Here is a 13,878-nt window from a genome sequence, read left to right on the forward strand (position 1 = left end):
TCTCTCCAGCAGCTCTATGTCTCTCTTGTGCTGGGGAGCCCAGAACTGGACACAGTACTCGAGATGAGGCCTCACCAGGGCTGAGTAGAGGGGCAGGATCACCTGCCTCGGCCTGCTGGCAACACTCTTCCCAATACACCACAGGATACCATCAATTCTGCTAAGCTCTTACTGTGGGGTACAGCAGAGGGGAGGAAGAGTTTTTAGGGCATCTTTTCTCCTATTGCACAGAAGAGCTTGTTTACTCTGAACAATTTCTTCAGGTAGCACTAAGCATGAGAACCAGCAAGTTCCTGGCTCCCAGTTTAATTCTTATAGACAACTTACCTACTTGGGGTGCGCAAGGGGGGGGCACATCTGCACCCATCAATTCAAATCAATTTAGACCACTTCAGATTTACTAGGACAATATCCCAATGGCCAGATTTCACCTTCAAACTGTCCAGAGGGAATAACTCAGGAATATTGCAAGACTTTCCCTTTCTTTGCACTGTAATGACTTCATTACCATAAACCATATTTTTAGCAGATGAACTGGTGAATTTTGCCACATACTGAGCAATGCCTTAACGCATGTTTCATATTTTGCCATTTAGTTCAAGATGAAGATCACATGCTTATCAGTCATACATGGAAATGTTATTGCTCTTCAACAGAGATTTTTGCATACTGAAAAGATAGTTTGTTCTCCATACAGCAGCTGAATCACTCATACATTCTGCTTTTTAAATGCTGAAATGTAATGATGACGCTGCAAATTACATCCTTGTAAAACAAAAAGATATTATTTTTCTATCAACAGTTCATTAGGCTCTGACCAGATGATCAGCAATGGTTAGCAAAGGTACCTTCTTAAAGGGCTGCTAGTACTCCAGCTCTTCAAACAGCCTCTTTAATTTCCAGTTTTTAAGCTTGAAAAGAATAGAGCATGTTGCATAAAGATATGCCAATCCTGATTATACAATAACAGATGTTTTAGGAGAGCGAAAGTTTTCTTGGCTGTAGAAAGCTCATCTTACGTCTGGTTTTCATGACAAGAATCTTTGATGACATCTATACATGTATATTAATGATACTGGGAGATCAGGCCACCCCTAAATCCTCTGCACCTACAAAAAGAGACACATGCAAGTGAGGGAAACTCCACTGCACAGCATATGCTGCTACTTACTTACTTTGACTTGACATTGATGGATGCATTCAAGTATTTGCAAGCTGCCTGATGAGATGACTCAGAAAGTTTGAAAGAAACAGCGCGGCTGACACCCCTGCTTGAAGGGGGAGGAAGTGGGAGGAAAAGATTGCCTTGAGATCAGAGTTTGTGGTTTTTTAAAATGCTGCTGCTTCACGAGCCCACTCTTTGTGCTGGAGTAATTATGTGGGTGTACTAGAAAAAAAAAAAAAGCTAGGCAGCTTGAGAAAGGTCTGACTGTGGGGAAATCCAAATTTAAAAAGACCAAATTAGTGGAACAGCTCAGGAGTCCTGGAAGAGGACCCACAAGTACTAAATGCAAACATCTAGAGCAGTTACTGGGATGGTCCTGTGACACTGGTACTCAGGTCAGCCGTTCCTGGTGGCAAGCTCATCTCTCCATTGCCCTGCCTCTACAATTGCTTCCTGCTGGCCATGTCTCCCACACCATGACACTGTGCGAGCCCCAGATTGGCAGGTTTCTCCCTTAACTCAAAGCCTTCCTTAGCTGAGGGGTCCTGTGACTGCAGGAAAATGTGAATAGAGGTGGGAGACTGATGGGCCCCAAAGCCATCCCAGCTGCTTCTACATGTGCCCACTGTGCCTATAGCTGGGGACAAGAGCAAATGCGGGCCCATAGCCCTGCTGCGGTACCTCCTGGTAGCCAGCCTCCATGCTTGAGGCAGACAAGACCCACAGCATGGCACAGAGCAGCTGCACTGGAGATAGTGCCTGACATCATTGACTGTTTTTAATGAACAGAAAACAGAAAGAAATGTGCATCCTGTTCTGTGAATTACTGTTTTTGAGCTGTAGGGCAGGAAATACCTGCCTCAAGCTGGGCAGGTGCTCCCATGAGCCTTCACACTTAACTCTTTCCCTCATTTTCCTGACAGCTCACACGCTCCTGACTGAGCAACAATTCAGAGAAAAAGCCTCAGAAGCTGCCCTTCTCCATATATCCATACAGGAGCGATGTGCCTCTGCCTTCTCTTAAACCACCTACTCAGGTCACAGCACTGGCGACGGAGGTGCCTTTGTGAAGCCGGTGTTGAAATGGCAGAGTGCGGTTAAAACTTTGACTCCATCCCCATGCTCTGGACGGCAATCATTACACACCAACCAGCATGGAAAAGAGAAGTACCACTGCGTAAAAGGCTGGCACAGCTAACTTGCCAGCATGGAGTAGGAGGAGGAAAAGACAATTTTAACTGTAGAGTGCACGCTACCCCTTAACTCAGGCCTAGTGGGGATTTAAAATGTAGCTCTGCACAACAACAAACCAAGAATTTGATTTTTTTTCCATATGCCTCGCAGTTTTTTTTCTTCAGAAAAGCTCCCTTCAGAATCCTTTTCAGGTGACTCCAGAAACAATTTGGGAATGTCTAGAGCATCTTCTACCTGCAACTTGCTGTAGCATGCCTGGGCAAGCTGTAAACCAGCGGTTGGAGACTGGGTAGAAGGATTTCTGTGGAAGTGGGAGCTTGATCTCGATTAACCAGCTCAGGACCTACCCAGGTGCTGGAGCAGAGGCATACCCTAACATGCAGAAGGAATGTGATATATAGGAATTATTTTCCACCCAAGGAAACATCACATGATACTGTTTATATTCTGTTATATCCTCTAGGGGCTTGAATACTTCTGGGTGCTTCCTCTTCCTTATTGAACTACAGAAAAGAGATTGAGAAATTACTGGAAAAGCTTAAGATGGCTGTCTTGTTCTGAGGAAATGAGAGTATTTATCTTTCTAAAAAGTTCTTTTGTAAAAATCTCTAATTGCATTACAAGATATTTTATTTCCCTGAAATTTCATTTTTCTGTCAGACTTCACTGCAAGGGATATTTTTCTTGTCAAATTATGTGTAACTACAAAAAAGGCCCATTTGCCTGAAATGTTATGGTGGTGAAATTTCATTTGGAATGAAAGACATTACAGAAATGTAGGTGTATTTTTGTTGTTGTTGAAAATAATTTTATGTAACAGAAAGTAGATGGACTTGTAGAATGTTTCTGCAAGTGAGATGTATTTATTACTCATTCCCCAGTGCTCACCAAACTCACTAACCCTGCTAATGTCAATAGGAGAATTTTAGTGGACTGCAGCAGGGACAGATTTGGGTCACTGGTACCTACACTTAATTTCTCCTTTCTTTTAGGAATACAAAAGAGTAGCACTCTGACTGGCAGACTGCAGTGAGGAAATTAGCTTAATTGCTAAAGCAATAACCCTTAATAAAAAGAATGACACATGAATAAAAATGAGGAGAAAGGAGCCTCTAGCTGCAAAAAAGCTGTACAAGGTTTTAAAATATTCCCTTGTGTGCATATATGTTGCTTTGTACAGTAACCATAAAAGTGGTATCGTTGTTTTATACAAATATAAGCAACCTGTTTTGACTTTGTAGCACTTGGTGAGTCATTAGAGAAACTGATCTTACTAAAAGCTTTGCCATTTCTCTTGTTCTTAGTTAGATCACAAAAAAGTGTTGAGCAAGGTATGGGCCTCAGAAACAACATAATGTGTCTGTTCAATGTCTCCTGATCCCTGCCATGTGCTGGCTTGGGTGGTGAGCTTACTCTCCTTTCTTGCTACCGCACAAGGTGCTGGCTCCAGTAAGCCTTCAGGCACCGAACACGCTTTCTCCCTTCCCCCTGAAATACATGGAGAGCGGGAAGGAGCGTATCTTTTACCCTCATAAATCTTTTAGCAAGCTCATAAATGGCTTGGATACTGCATCATCCAGTTTAACTGGTGAACTTCAAACTGGGATGGCACCTGGCTGAGTGTAGTCCATTTGGCCACCCACCAGGTCCCAGCAAGGGTATGCCCCAGAGCCTGAGCAGACCCAGGCACGGCTCCGGACACAGATCTCCAGGCTCATTCCTTGCCTGGGACCTGCCCACCAAGTCCGTCTGCCCAACAGTACCCCACTCTGTGGCATCCAGAGCTCAGGCCCTGTCCCCAGGCACCTCTGCAGCTGGTGCACAGCTCCTCTTTTCAGCTGAATTCTGTGTGGGACAGGGCAAATTGGAAAAAAAAAACAAAACAACAACAACAACAACAACAAAAAAAAACACTGGAAAGGCTTTGCCCAGGGTGTGTGAACACACCATTTCTCTCCTTAATAATCAACCACCAGAAGTGAAAGTCCTTCACAGAAGGAAAAGTAACAACAAGCCTATAAATAAAGCATTGCATTCCTTCTCAATGTCATGTTTTTTTTCCAAGTAAGTAATTAATGTTTCTGCAACAAGGAGGTTATCAGCTCCTGAGTGGGAAAGGAGAAACCTCACGTGAATATGTGGGGGTTATGTTGCAAATGACATACTGCAAAAAGAAGTGTTGCTCACATCCACCTCTCCCCAAAGATACGCCACATTGTATCCAAAAAATGTGAGAGCTCGCTGCATTATGTGATCATTTCATCTCTGAATCCAAACATCTGTGCATTTTATTTACTTATTTTTGCAGGCTGAATAAGCAGCTATGTGTGCAGAGAAACAGCAGGATATTCATTCGTTTTATTGTTCATACCTTCACTCTTACTCTAACTGGTTCTGCATGGTATTTGCTGCTGTGTACCCATGGACTCTTTGACAGTGTCTGAAAGCTCATCAATAAAAATAACTGCAACAAGAAAGGAACAGCTCTTCTATCATGCGGCGCTTTTAAGTTATCTCTTGATAGCAAGGGGTCAGATCTCACCACTATAAAAATGCAGTATTCTAGGATAATGTATAACTTGAACAATAAATCCAGTATTGTATTCCAACTCTTTCATATTAGATACGCAAGACCCAGTGTCACTGCTTTTCCCTTCAATTTAACTAAGGTTGGTCTGTCTGCTTAAGCTGAATGTTCTTCTGACTCCTACTCCTTTCTAAAACTAACCCACTTCATCTGCTGCCTGAATAAAAAGCTTTATGTTAGTCACGACATCTTCCTGCACTGTTTTATTCACAAAGTTTGACAGAAAAACACCCGTTATGAAACCAGCTTTTAAAGTATGATGAGATTGGGTCTAAGCCTGTCTGGGCAGCTGTCCTGTGAAATTTAAGGCAGCATTAAGAGCTCCACAGCATGTTTACCCCAACTTGATGTGTTGCCAGGCTTAGGTACCTATTGATCAAACTGAAGACCTTCATGTTGGGTGGACCAAAGGCCCATTAAATCCAGTACCTCATCTTTGACAGTGGCCAACAATAAGTGCTTCAGGAGAGAAGAGGACAAGTAAACCATGCTAATTCTCCCTATGTATATTCCCATCTTTCTGCAGTCTGCTGCTTACAGTGTTCTTAAGGCAGATGTTTTGTCCACAATTTTATTAGCTCTTGAAGATCTAGAAGTTTGTCTAGTCACTTTATCAAGGTCTTTTCATCCCATGACATCCTGCAGTAATGAGTTCAACACATTTAATGGCCATACAATGCATAAAACACTTTCTTTGGTTTGTATCAAGCCTCTTGTCTGATAACATTGGAACAGGTTGCCCAGAGAGGCTGTGGGATCTGCATCCTTGGAGATATTTAAAACTAGGAAAGACAAGACACTGATCTGAGTTGGCCTTGCTCTAAGAGGGAGTTAGACCAGATGCCCTCCAGAAGCCCCCTTTGACCTAAATTATTTTGTGTTTCTGTAACTTCTCAGGGTGTCCTCAAACTTTTCTAAAGAGAAATAATGAATCACAGTTTCTCCTTGTCCATTCACCATGCCATTGATCATGCTATAAACCACTATAAACCAACAATCCATCTCTGCTCTTGACAGCTATCTCTTTTCCAAACTTAAGGCAGGGGGGCTATTTTTTTTTTAGCATTTCCCCAACTAGAAGGTGCTCCACACCTTTGCTCATCTTTGCCACCATTCTCCAAATCTTTTTTAAATTCTATTATATCCTTTCTAAGGTGGGGAGGAAGGACCTATGCACTTTACACAGTGTTTAGGAGGTGAGCAAACCAGGCTTTTGCTATTACAGGATAATGATAGATTGTTCTCAAGACTTCTCGTAACAGTCCGAAACAGTCTGTTTGCTTTTTTGAGACCCACTGAGTCAAAAGCCAATATCTTCTCCATGTCTCTTTCTGGAATTTGTTCTTGATTGCAGTACCACCTTACAGTATCCCCACTCCCTTTCTTTCCCCATGACACCTTCACTTTTGCACTGCCCCATCAGTTGCAGTAGCACCAGTGTTTGTAGGCCTGTATGACAACACAGGTGATGATAGTCTCAGTCCCCATCCATCAATCTGCTGGCCACCATGGTGACCTCTTCTGCCCTGTCCTCTGCTACACTACCCTGCTCCTTTCCAGAAGGAGCTCGGTGGTTCCTCCAATGGTATGCTGTCATGCTTCAGAGCACTCATCTAGCAGAAACTAATCCCACTAAAAAAGTAAGGAGTAATTTTCTTGCAGGTTAATGCTTTGAAATGGCTCTTGGAAGGATCAGAGAACATCAGAGCCAACATAAAGGAAGGAGGCGAACTGTCAGAGAGGAGCAGATAGTGTGACCACAGCAACAAGCTGCTATATCAGCTCAGGCTGCTATGGGTCTGCAGCTGTAGACACATGTCAGAGAGAAGCATGTAAAAACTCAGAGCCATAGGAAGGAAGACACTAATGAACATCTTTCCTTCTTCCCTTCTCACATGGAAAACTGCAGTTCTTTTCATGGTTACTGATAATTACTATAATATGTCACGATTACACCACGTTTCTTCCCAAGAGATCCCTGTTTACTTTACAAAAAAACTGCCTTCACGAAACTATGTGAAGTACATAATGTGGACACCTATCTTACAGATAAGTAAATTGAAATACAGAAAACTAAAACAATGGGATTGAGTCCATACAGCCTGTGAGCAGTAGGCTGGAAACAAGATGTAAAGGTCTCAGCATTTATTAATGTCTCTAACCACTAGAAAAACTGCTCGTACAGAGGGGAGAATTCCTCCTTGCAATGCTGCTGGGAAGGATTAAGTAGGATAGGGAAGAAGCCTGATGCAGCTGTCTAATGTAGCTATCTAATTCATTTCTGTGCTTTTCATGAATATAATCAATAACTGGTTGTCTTACCCTGTTCTGGTGTCTGGACCCTTTCCTCTAGCTTCTCTTCTCTAAGCAGGATGGGTCAAGTTAGATCCCTCCCACAAATCAGGAAAACATTTTTCCTTCTGGACCAAACTAGTCTCTCAGGATTCTCTTCGGAAGCCTGAAAGAAGTAAGTCCTCTTCTTCCAGTAGGTAGGAAGGAGACATCCTCCTCCCAGCCAAGACTCCTTGCTTTCCAGCTGTGCACTTACTGCCAGTCTGCATGGGCCTGAATCATGAATGTATTTTAACATCTGTTTAAGTCTATCATAGTTTAGAAAGCACCTCTAACAGGAACATTTGCAATCACTTGCAGACCTCTTGTACTGCCAGTGAATCTTTGTAGAAAATGAGAATCATACCCACATGACAATAAAAATAAAGTGGACCACTGACAATAAAACAGTAGTTTAACATCATTGGTGGTACTTTCCTGTTTGTCTAAGGTATTAAAAAGTCCATATTTTTATATTTTCTGAGTTGGGAAATGCTATTTATTTATGGAATTAGTGACTGGAGTCACAAGGGAGACAAATTCAGACTTTACGTGCAACCTGAACATTTTTATTTCCTGATATTTGATTAAAATACATTCCTAGTGCACTGTTTTATAGGTTTCTCTCTCTCCTCTCTTCTATTCAATATTATAAAGATGCAGAAGGAAAAAAAACGGAAAAGGATTTGACTAACAACTAGGCAATGCCAGTCCTATACACCTCTGGACATCTGCAGGAGAGATCTTCTGCACACTCTGGGAATTGTAACTACCCAAAAATGACACCACCAACAGCCATTTCTAGCTTTCATAGAACCTAATTCTAACCTTCTGAACTGCCGTCAGAAACCTGGACTGGCCCACCAGATGCTTTCCACCAGCAGGTCCCAAGTGAGATGAAAGACAGGTATTATCATCTCTATTTGTCATGCATAAAAGGGTAATGGTTTCCAGAAAGATGAAGAGAGATCTCTTCTGAAGAGAGGTCAAATGCAGTTAAATCATGGAAAAGCACCTGGGGCACCTAAATCCCAGCTCATCCCAATGGTATCACCCTGGATCATGTTGCCTCCTATGGTGTTTTCCATCATCAGAGGGCACCTTATTGCCCTGCTAGTTAAAGCAAGAAGAGCAAGTTGGAGACCTTTTGCTTTCCCAACCAGTTTTCTTCCACCATGTAGTTTAGTTATAGGTAAAGCACAGCCAACATTCATACTAAAGATCACTAAAAAGAAATGGTACCACCACCAATGAAACTCTGAGAGTTTATAACTCTGACTTAGCTCCTGCCAGCTGGACCTTTAGCCCATGACTGCAGAGCCCTGTCTAAGGCATCACAGAGGGCTCCTGAGGATGCTCAAGGCATGGCTCTGACCACATCACCTCTTTCCCCCACACATTTACCACAGAGAATGTGGGGAAGACTTCCACTGCTCCCCCATAGCTGGGAAGCAAAGACAATTTCAGTTTCAATTTCCAAGGTAATTTCACAGATTTTCACACCAATGAGGCTGTCTTTTATCATGAGAAGAGCAAGTTTTATTCCCCAGTCCAGTATTTATCCTGGGTTTGCTAAGAAAAGGGAATCCCAGGCCACCTCTCATGTGACTGCATGTTGTGCTCCCCTTTAGAGCAAGTGAGGCTTCCCCAGGAAGGCCTCATTCTGAAACTATTGCAGCAAAGAGAGCTGTATAAATCATTTTTTATTAGCAAAAACATTACGTGCACTGCAACACGCTTGGCTCCAGAACCCAAAGATAGTGCAGGATGCAGGAACTGCCTCCCACTCTGGCTGCTAACCCGAAACCACATCCTCTCTTTCAGTAACGATCCATTGTTTTTCCTCTGTTGTCTACTACAGACAATGAGAATGATAGACATCCCACTCCAGGCTTAAATGGATCATTTACCCTGTTACGAATATCATGCTTTGACAAACAAAGATTTTTCAGTAGCCCACAACTAGTCAAATCATAGCCTCTGCTGCCAGAGTGCAGAGACACACTCCTGTTCTGCAGGGGCTGCTTTCTCATCCTGCAGCAGTTTTCTGCTTGCAGTGCTTCAACAATGTATTCTTCAAAACAAAGAAATACAAATTACGGACACATTTTTCACCTTTCTTTTTAGCTATGCTATGGTCTTTTCACTTTTCCCAAACTGAGCTGGCTTAGTTCAACCTACATGTTAACATATATATTTTCACATAGATGCAATGTTTAATAAGTTGAACTCTGCCTAGTCGAACACCTTCTGTCCAGTAGGCCATTGCTTTGATAGGTTCTCAGTGATTAAAACCCACACTTGGAAAGAATTATCTAGAATTCTTCATTATAATTCAGAATCTGTAAAAAATACGGAATTGTGATAGAATTATAACAGAACTATGTTGACCCCCACCATATACAAGGAATCCTCCTAAAGCCCAGGTCAAGTCTATCCTTAGGTAACTAACTAGTAAGCATTCAAGTCATTCAGTTAGCAACTCCTGTGCAAGCTCTGAAGAGGTTAAGATTCTACTGGGAGTATTATTCTCCCTAAAATAGGACAAAACTACACAAAAAGCAAGCCTTTTTACAGTTGTGATGGAGTTACACTTACTCCCATCTACTTTAAGAAAAGGATGAAGCTCAGGACAGTCAGAGATGACAGTATAAATTAATCCTTCTTAATATTTGTCTTGCATTTTTTTCTCAAATGCCACTAACCTACATTTGTTTAAAAACAATCAGCTGGTCTCTATTTCAATAGTGGTTTTGTATGCTCTAGAATCATTTTTCCCTATTGTATACTCTTCCATTCCTTCACAAATTTAATCGCCTTACTTAAAAATGCGCAAGAACTATAAATATCAGAAAAAGCAAACCTTTCAACCATGAGGCTGAGTGGAGACATGCATATCAGTAAACACATTTCCTGAGTAATAGCACACTACGTAGTTTGTAAAATGCAATTACGCAGTAGTGAGTCTTATCAAGAAACATATTTACATTGAATTCCTTGTAGCAATAGATCAAAGCGCTTATTTTACTGACCTATATCTGTGCTTAATTGTACAGCAGTTTCTTACATAAATAATCAAATTGTCTTCGTTTTTCTGAATAATTTCCTACTAATGGACAGCAGTTTTCCTGACATAGATGCTTTGGCAAGATTAATTTTTGAAAACTGAAACTGATGTTTGAATTTAATATAACTTGTCCTTGGGAAACTGAAAACATCTAAAACTTTGGCTTACTGTAGAGGAAAAGAATAGTACACACAATGAGGTGGCCGTCCTGCGAAGAGAATAGCAGGTAGCTGTATCACAGAAACAGCTAGACTTTTTCCCTTCTCCACTTTCTCTTTTGTCTCTACCCATCCATAAAACTGTCTAGAAAAGTGTAAGCAATATCCAGCAGGCAGGGGAGGACTCAGGAGGGTGGAAGTCTCCCACCCCTTTAGCAAGCGGGACTGCAGGGTTTCTGTGCTTCCCAGCAGTCCAACCAGACTGCCATGGAGACAGGACTTCAGTGCTGCTCAGCAGCGGACAGCCACTCCTTTTTATGAGGGATTTGAAATATTTTGTTTTCACTCTGAACAAAGAGACAAACAGCGTGAGGGCTCCCCACATCAGACGCGTTGCCTCTAGGATGCTATTTGCCACACAACCTGCTCTACTTGTTTATGGGGCTCAAATTGTTTGGCTGCTTCAGCGCAGCTGGGGAGACCTGAAAGTGGGTTTGCCATGATTAGCAACACGCTCTCGACATCAGCTCTGGTTTCCTGCGATTACGTGTGAGGTGGTAGGGACGGCTCCCTGGAGCTCCAGGTCAGCTGCTCCAGTGGTAGTGGAGGGGTAGTAGAAGAAAAAAGGCTAACATATAGGTGGATTTACATGGGTAAGGAGGGAAAAGGAAAATTGTTCAGTGGATTAAAAAGCAGGAGTTGGGGGTTTCTCAGCTTTCACTAGAGTTTCAGTGAAGAAGGTGCCATTCTGCAAGCACAGGGAAGACTGCCTGGCTAGGAAAGACGTTGATGTGACAGCTGCAAAAAGTAGTTGGCCTGAGGAGCTGCAGGGACACGGTTTTACTCAGGACTGAGTGAGAAGGTCCAAATCAGCTCCAGGAACACTTCCTTCTACCTCCTGCTCTCTAGAGTTGGTAAGACATTTTTGACAAAGTAATTTTTGATACAAAACATTAATTTGTTAAAAACAGATGTTTTTATGGAAATACACCTGTTAGAATGAAACTTTCAAGTAAAAACAAAAGCTTCTGTTGCTCAAGGCAACCTAATTACTCTGCCAGAGGTGAACCGATGATTTCAATCTTAAGTGTGCTGCTTACCAGCAAAATTCTGTGTAGTGGGAGGGAAAAGGCTTCATTTCTCAAGTCTGCCCACTAGGTTGGTTTCACTCTCAATAAATGAAAAAAACCTGGAGCCAGAGCATAAATCTGGTTCTCCCACATCCCAGAGGAATGTCCAAACCCACACCCAAACAGACAACCACTCTCAGAGAAGAACGACCAAATCGTATATGATCAGGAATATGTAGAGAGACCCATCACAGAGCAGCCAACAGACAGGTGTCCAGGGAATCTCTCCTGGTATGTGAGGAACTAGCTCAAGCAAAAGAAGGACTTAAACTCTCCTCTCCCATATCCCTGGTGTGAAGTCCAAGCAGCAAGCTCCCACACAGTTCAGAGCAATATTTCTCTTTTCCCTGTCTGAGACTACCTCTAGAAGTCTGTTTCATCCTAGTACAGCACAGGAACATTTCCTATTCAGCTCTGTCATCTAAATTTGTTCTTGAAAATGTCAACATGATTCTACTAGTATTTCCTTTGGTAAATTTATAAGGGTGATATAATGGTAAATCCTGAATAATCTCAATAATTGCTGTCATTGCAGTTAAAACTGCAGGACATTCTCTTGCATTAATCTACTTTTTAGGCCAAAATTTTTCTTATCTGGTACAGGCTTCATCTAAATAGAAGAATAAGCCTTCTTACTTGTTTACACTAATGACATCAGAGAAGGAAAATAACTGTGAAGGAAAGAGTTTTGTGCATTTTAAATAGTTTAGCAAGCTAGCAAAAATATAGTCTGCAAGGTTCACAAAACCTCAAACTCTACTACCCCTACTCTGTGTTTTTTGGGGGAAAGATATCGTACTTTTTTTACATTTATTAGTAGAATTGCATATGGAGGTTAATCTGTGTCAATAGACATTATCATATGCAGCTGGCTGTTCTGTCATTTCTTACACACACTCTCTGAAGTCCCTGATTGCAGTTTACAAAGCAGTGACGGGAACAGTCATGCATTTTCCATTATTTTAAAGAGGAGACATGTGGCTACGTCCTCTGCACTTTTTTTTTTTTTTTTTTTTTTTTAACCGTCATAAATTATTTTGTGTAAGCATTTTGTGTTTTCAACGAGTGAGGACACACAAGTAGAATAAAAATTCATTATGTTTAATATTTGAATTTACAGAATGTTTTGAGCTGTTATTTCTACTTGAAAGAAGGAAACAAGCTGCCAGTGTACAACAGTAAATCATAGTTCGAAGTACTGAAGAGTAACTTGTGTCTATATCTACCGATACCAAACAGTCCATTCCATTTTGTTTTATGAGTAAGAATACCCATAACGTAAAGATCTGGCAGCAAAGCTGGTTGGGGAGGTTGTTGTTTTCCCTAACCCAGGACATTTTGTTGCTGCTGTCTGGAGTGCAATTTCCCAGAAATACATGTGTTGGAGGGATAGTAGCAGTTTCCTCGCCTAGGAAGCACATCCCTGCTGCCCAGAGCTGCGTTAGACACCCAGGGCCAGGGCAGGGCCCGTGCCTGGAGGCCTAGAGCTACTGAGCTTCCCTTGCAGGTGCCTCCTGAGGCAGGAGCAGGCTCCCGAAGCGCATCGTGCAGGCTCTCGTTCTGGGACGACACACTATCGCTGATGAGCGGTTACCATTAAAATCAAAATATTTGGACTCGATTTCCCTGAGAATAAGGGAGACCACATGAGCTGGAAAATATGTGCCAGTTGTTTTGAGTGGGAAACAATCAAAATATTTTAGAACATCAACTAAAAACATTGGTCAAATTGTTTTGGTTTATAAAAAGGAAGGCTGTCACTGTACTTTGCTATTTTCTACAGGCCAGGCCATGCTCCTTTGATGTAACCCCTCATAATAGTCTTTTTATTATTATTATTAATATAGGTAAACACTTTTTTCATGGGGAAAAAATGATTTTTCTCAAACTGCCAGAACATTAAAAAAAGTATTAGTTACTACTGTTGACAAAGATAGCGATATTTAAAGTGATCTGTCAATCCATATGTGCTAAGCTGTGTTTTGAAATGTGTTAATGCGAGTTAACTAACACATTTTAAGAACACCACCATTAATTTCTCAGTCCTCATATGCCCTACGGAAGCTAATGAAAAGGAAAGAAGATGTCTTTTATATATATATATATATATATATATATATATATATATATATATATATATATATATATGTATATACATAAATCCAATGGATGCTGATGGATATAGTGATCCGAAGGAGGCCAATTGTTTTCCGCGTTGACTCTATATGGCTTAAACCTCTTTTTAC

This window comes from Rhea americana, unplaced genomic scaffold, assembly GCF_003343005.1.
Source record: "Rhea americana isolate MKP2758 unplaced genomic scaffold, rheAme1 scaffold_132, whole genome shotgun sequence".
NCBI lineage: Eukaryota > Metazoa > Chordata > Aves > Rheiformes > Rheidae > Rhea > Rhea americana.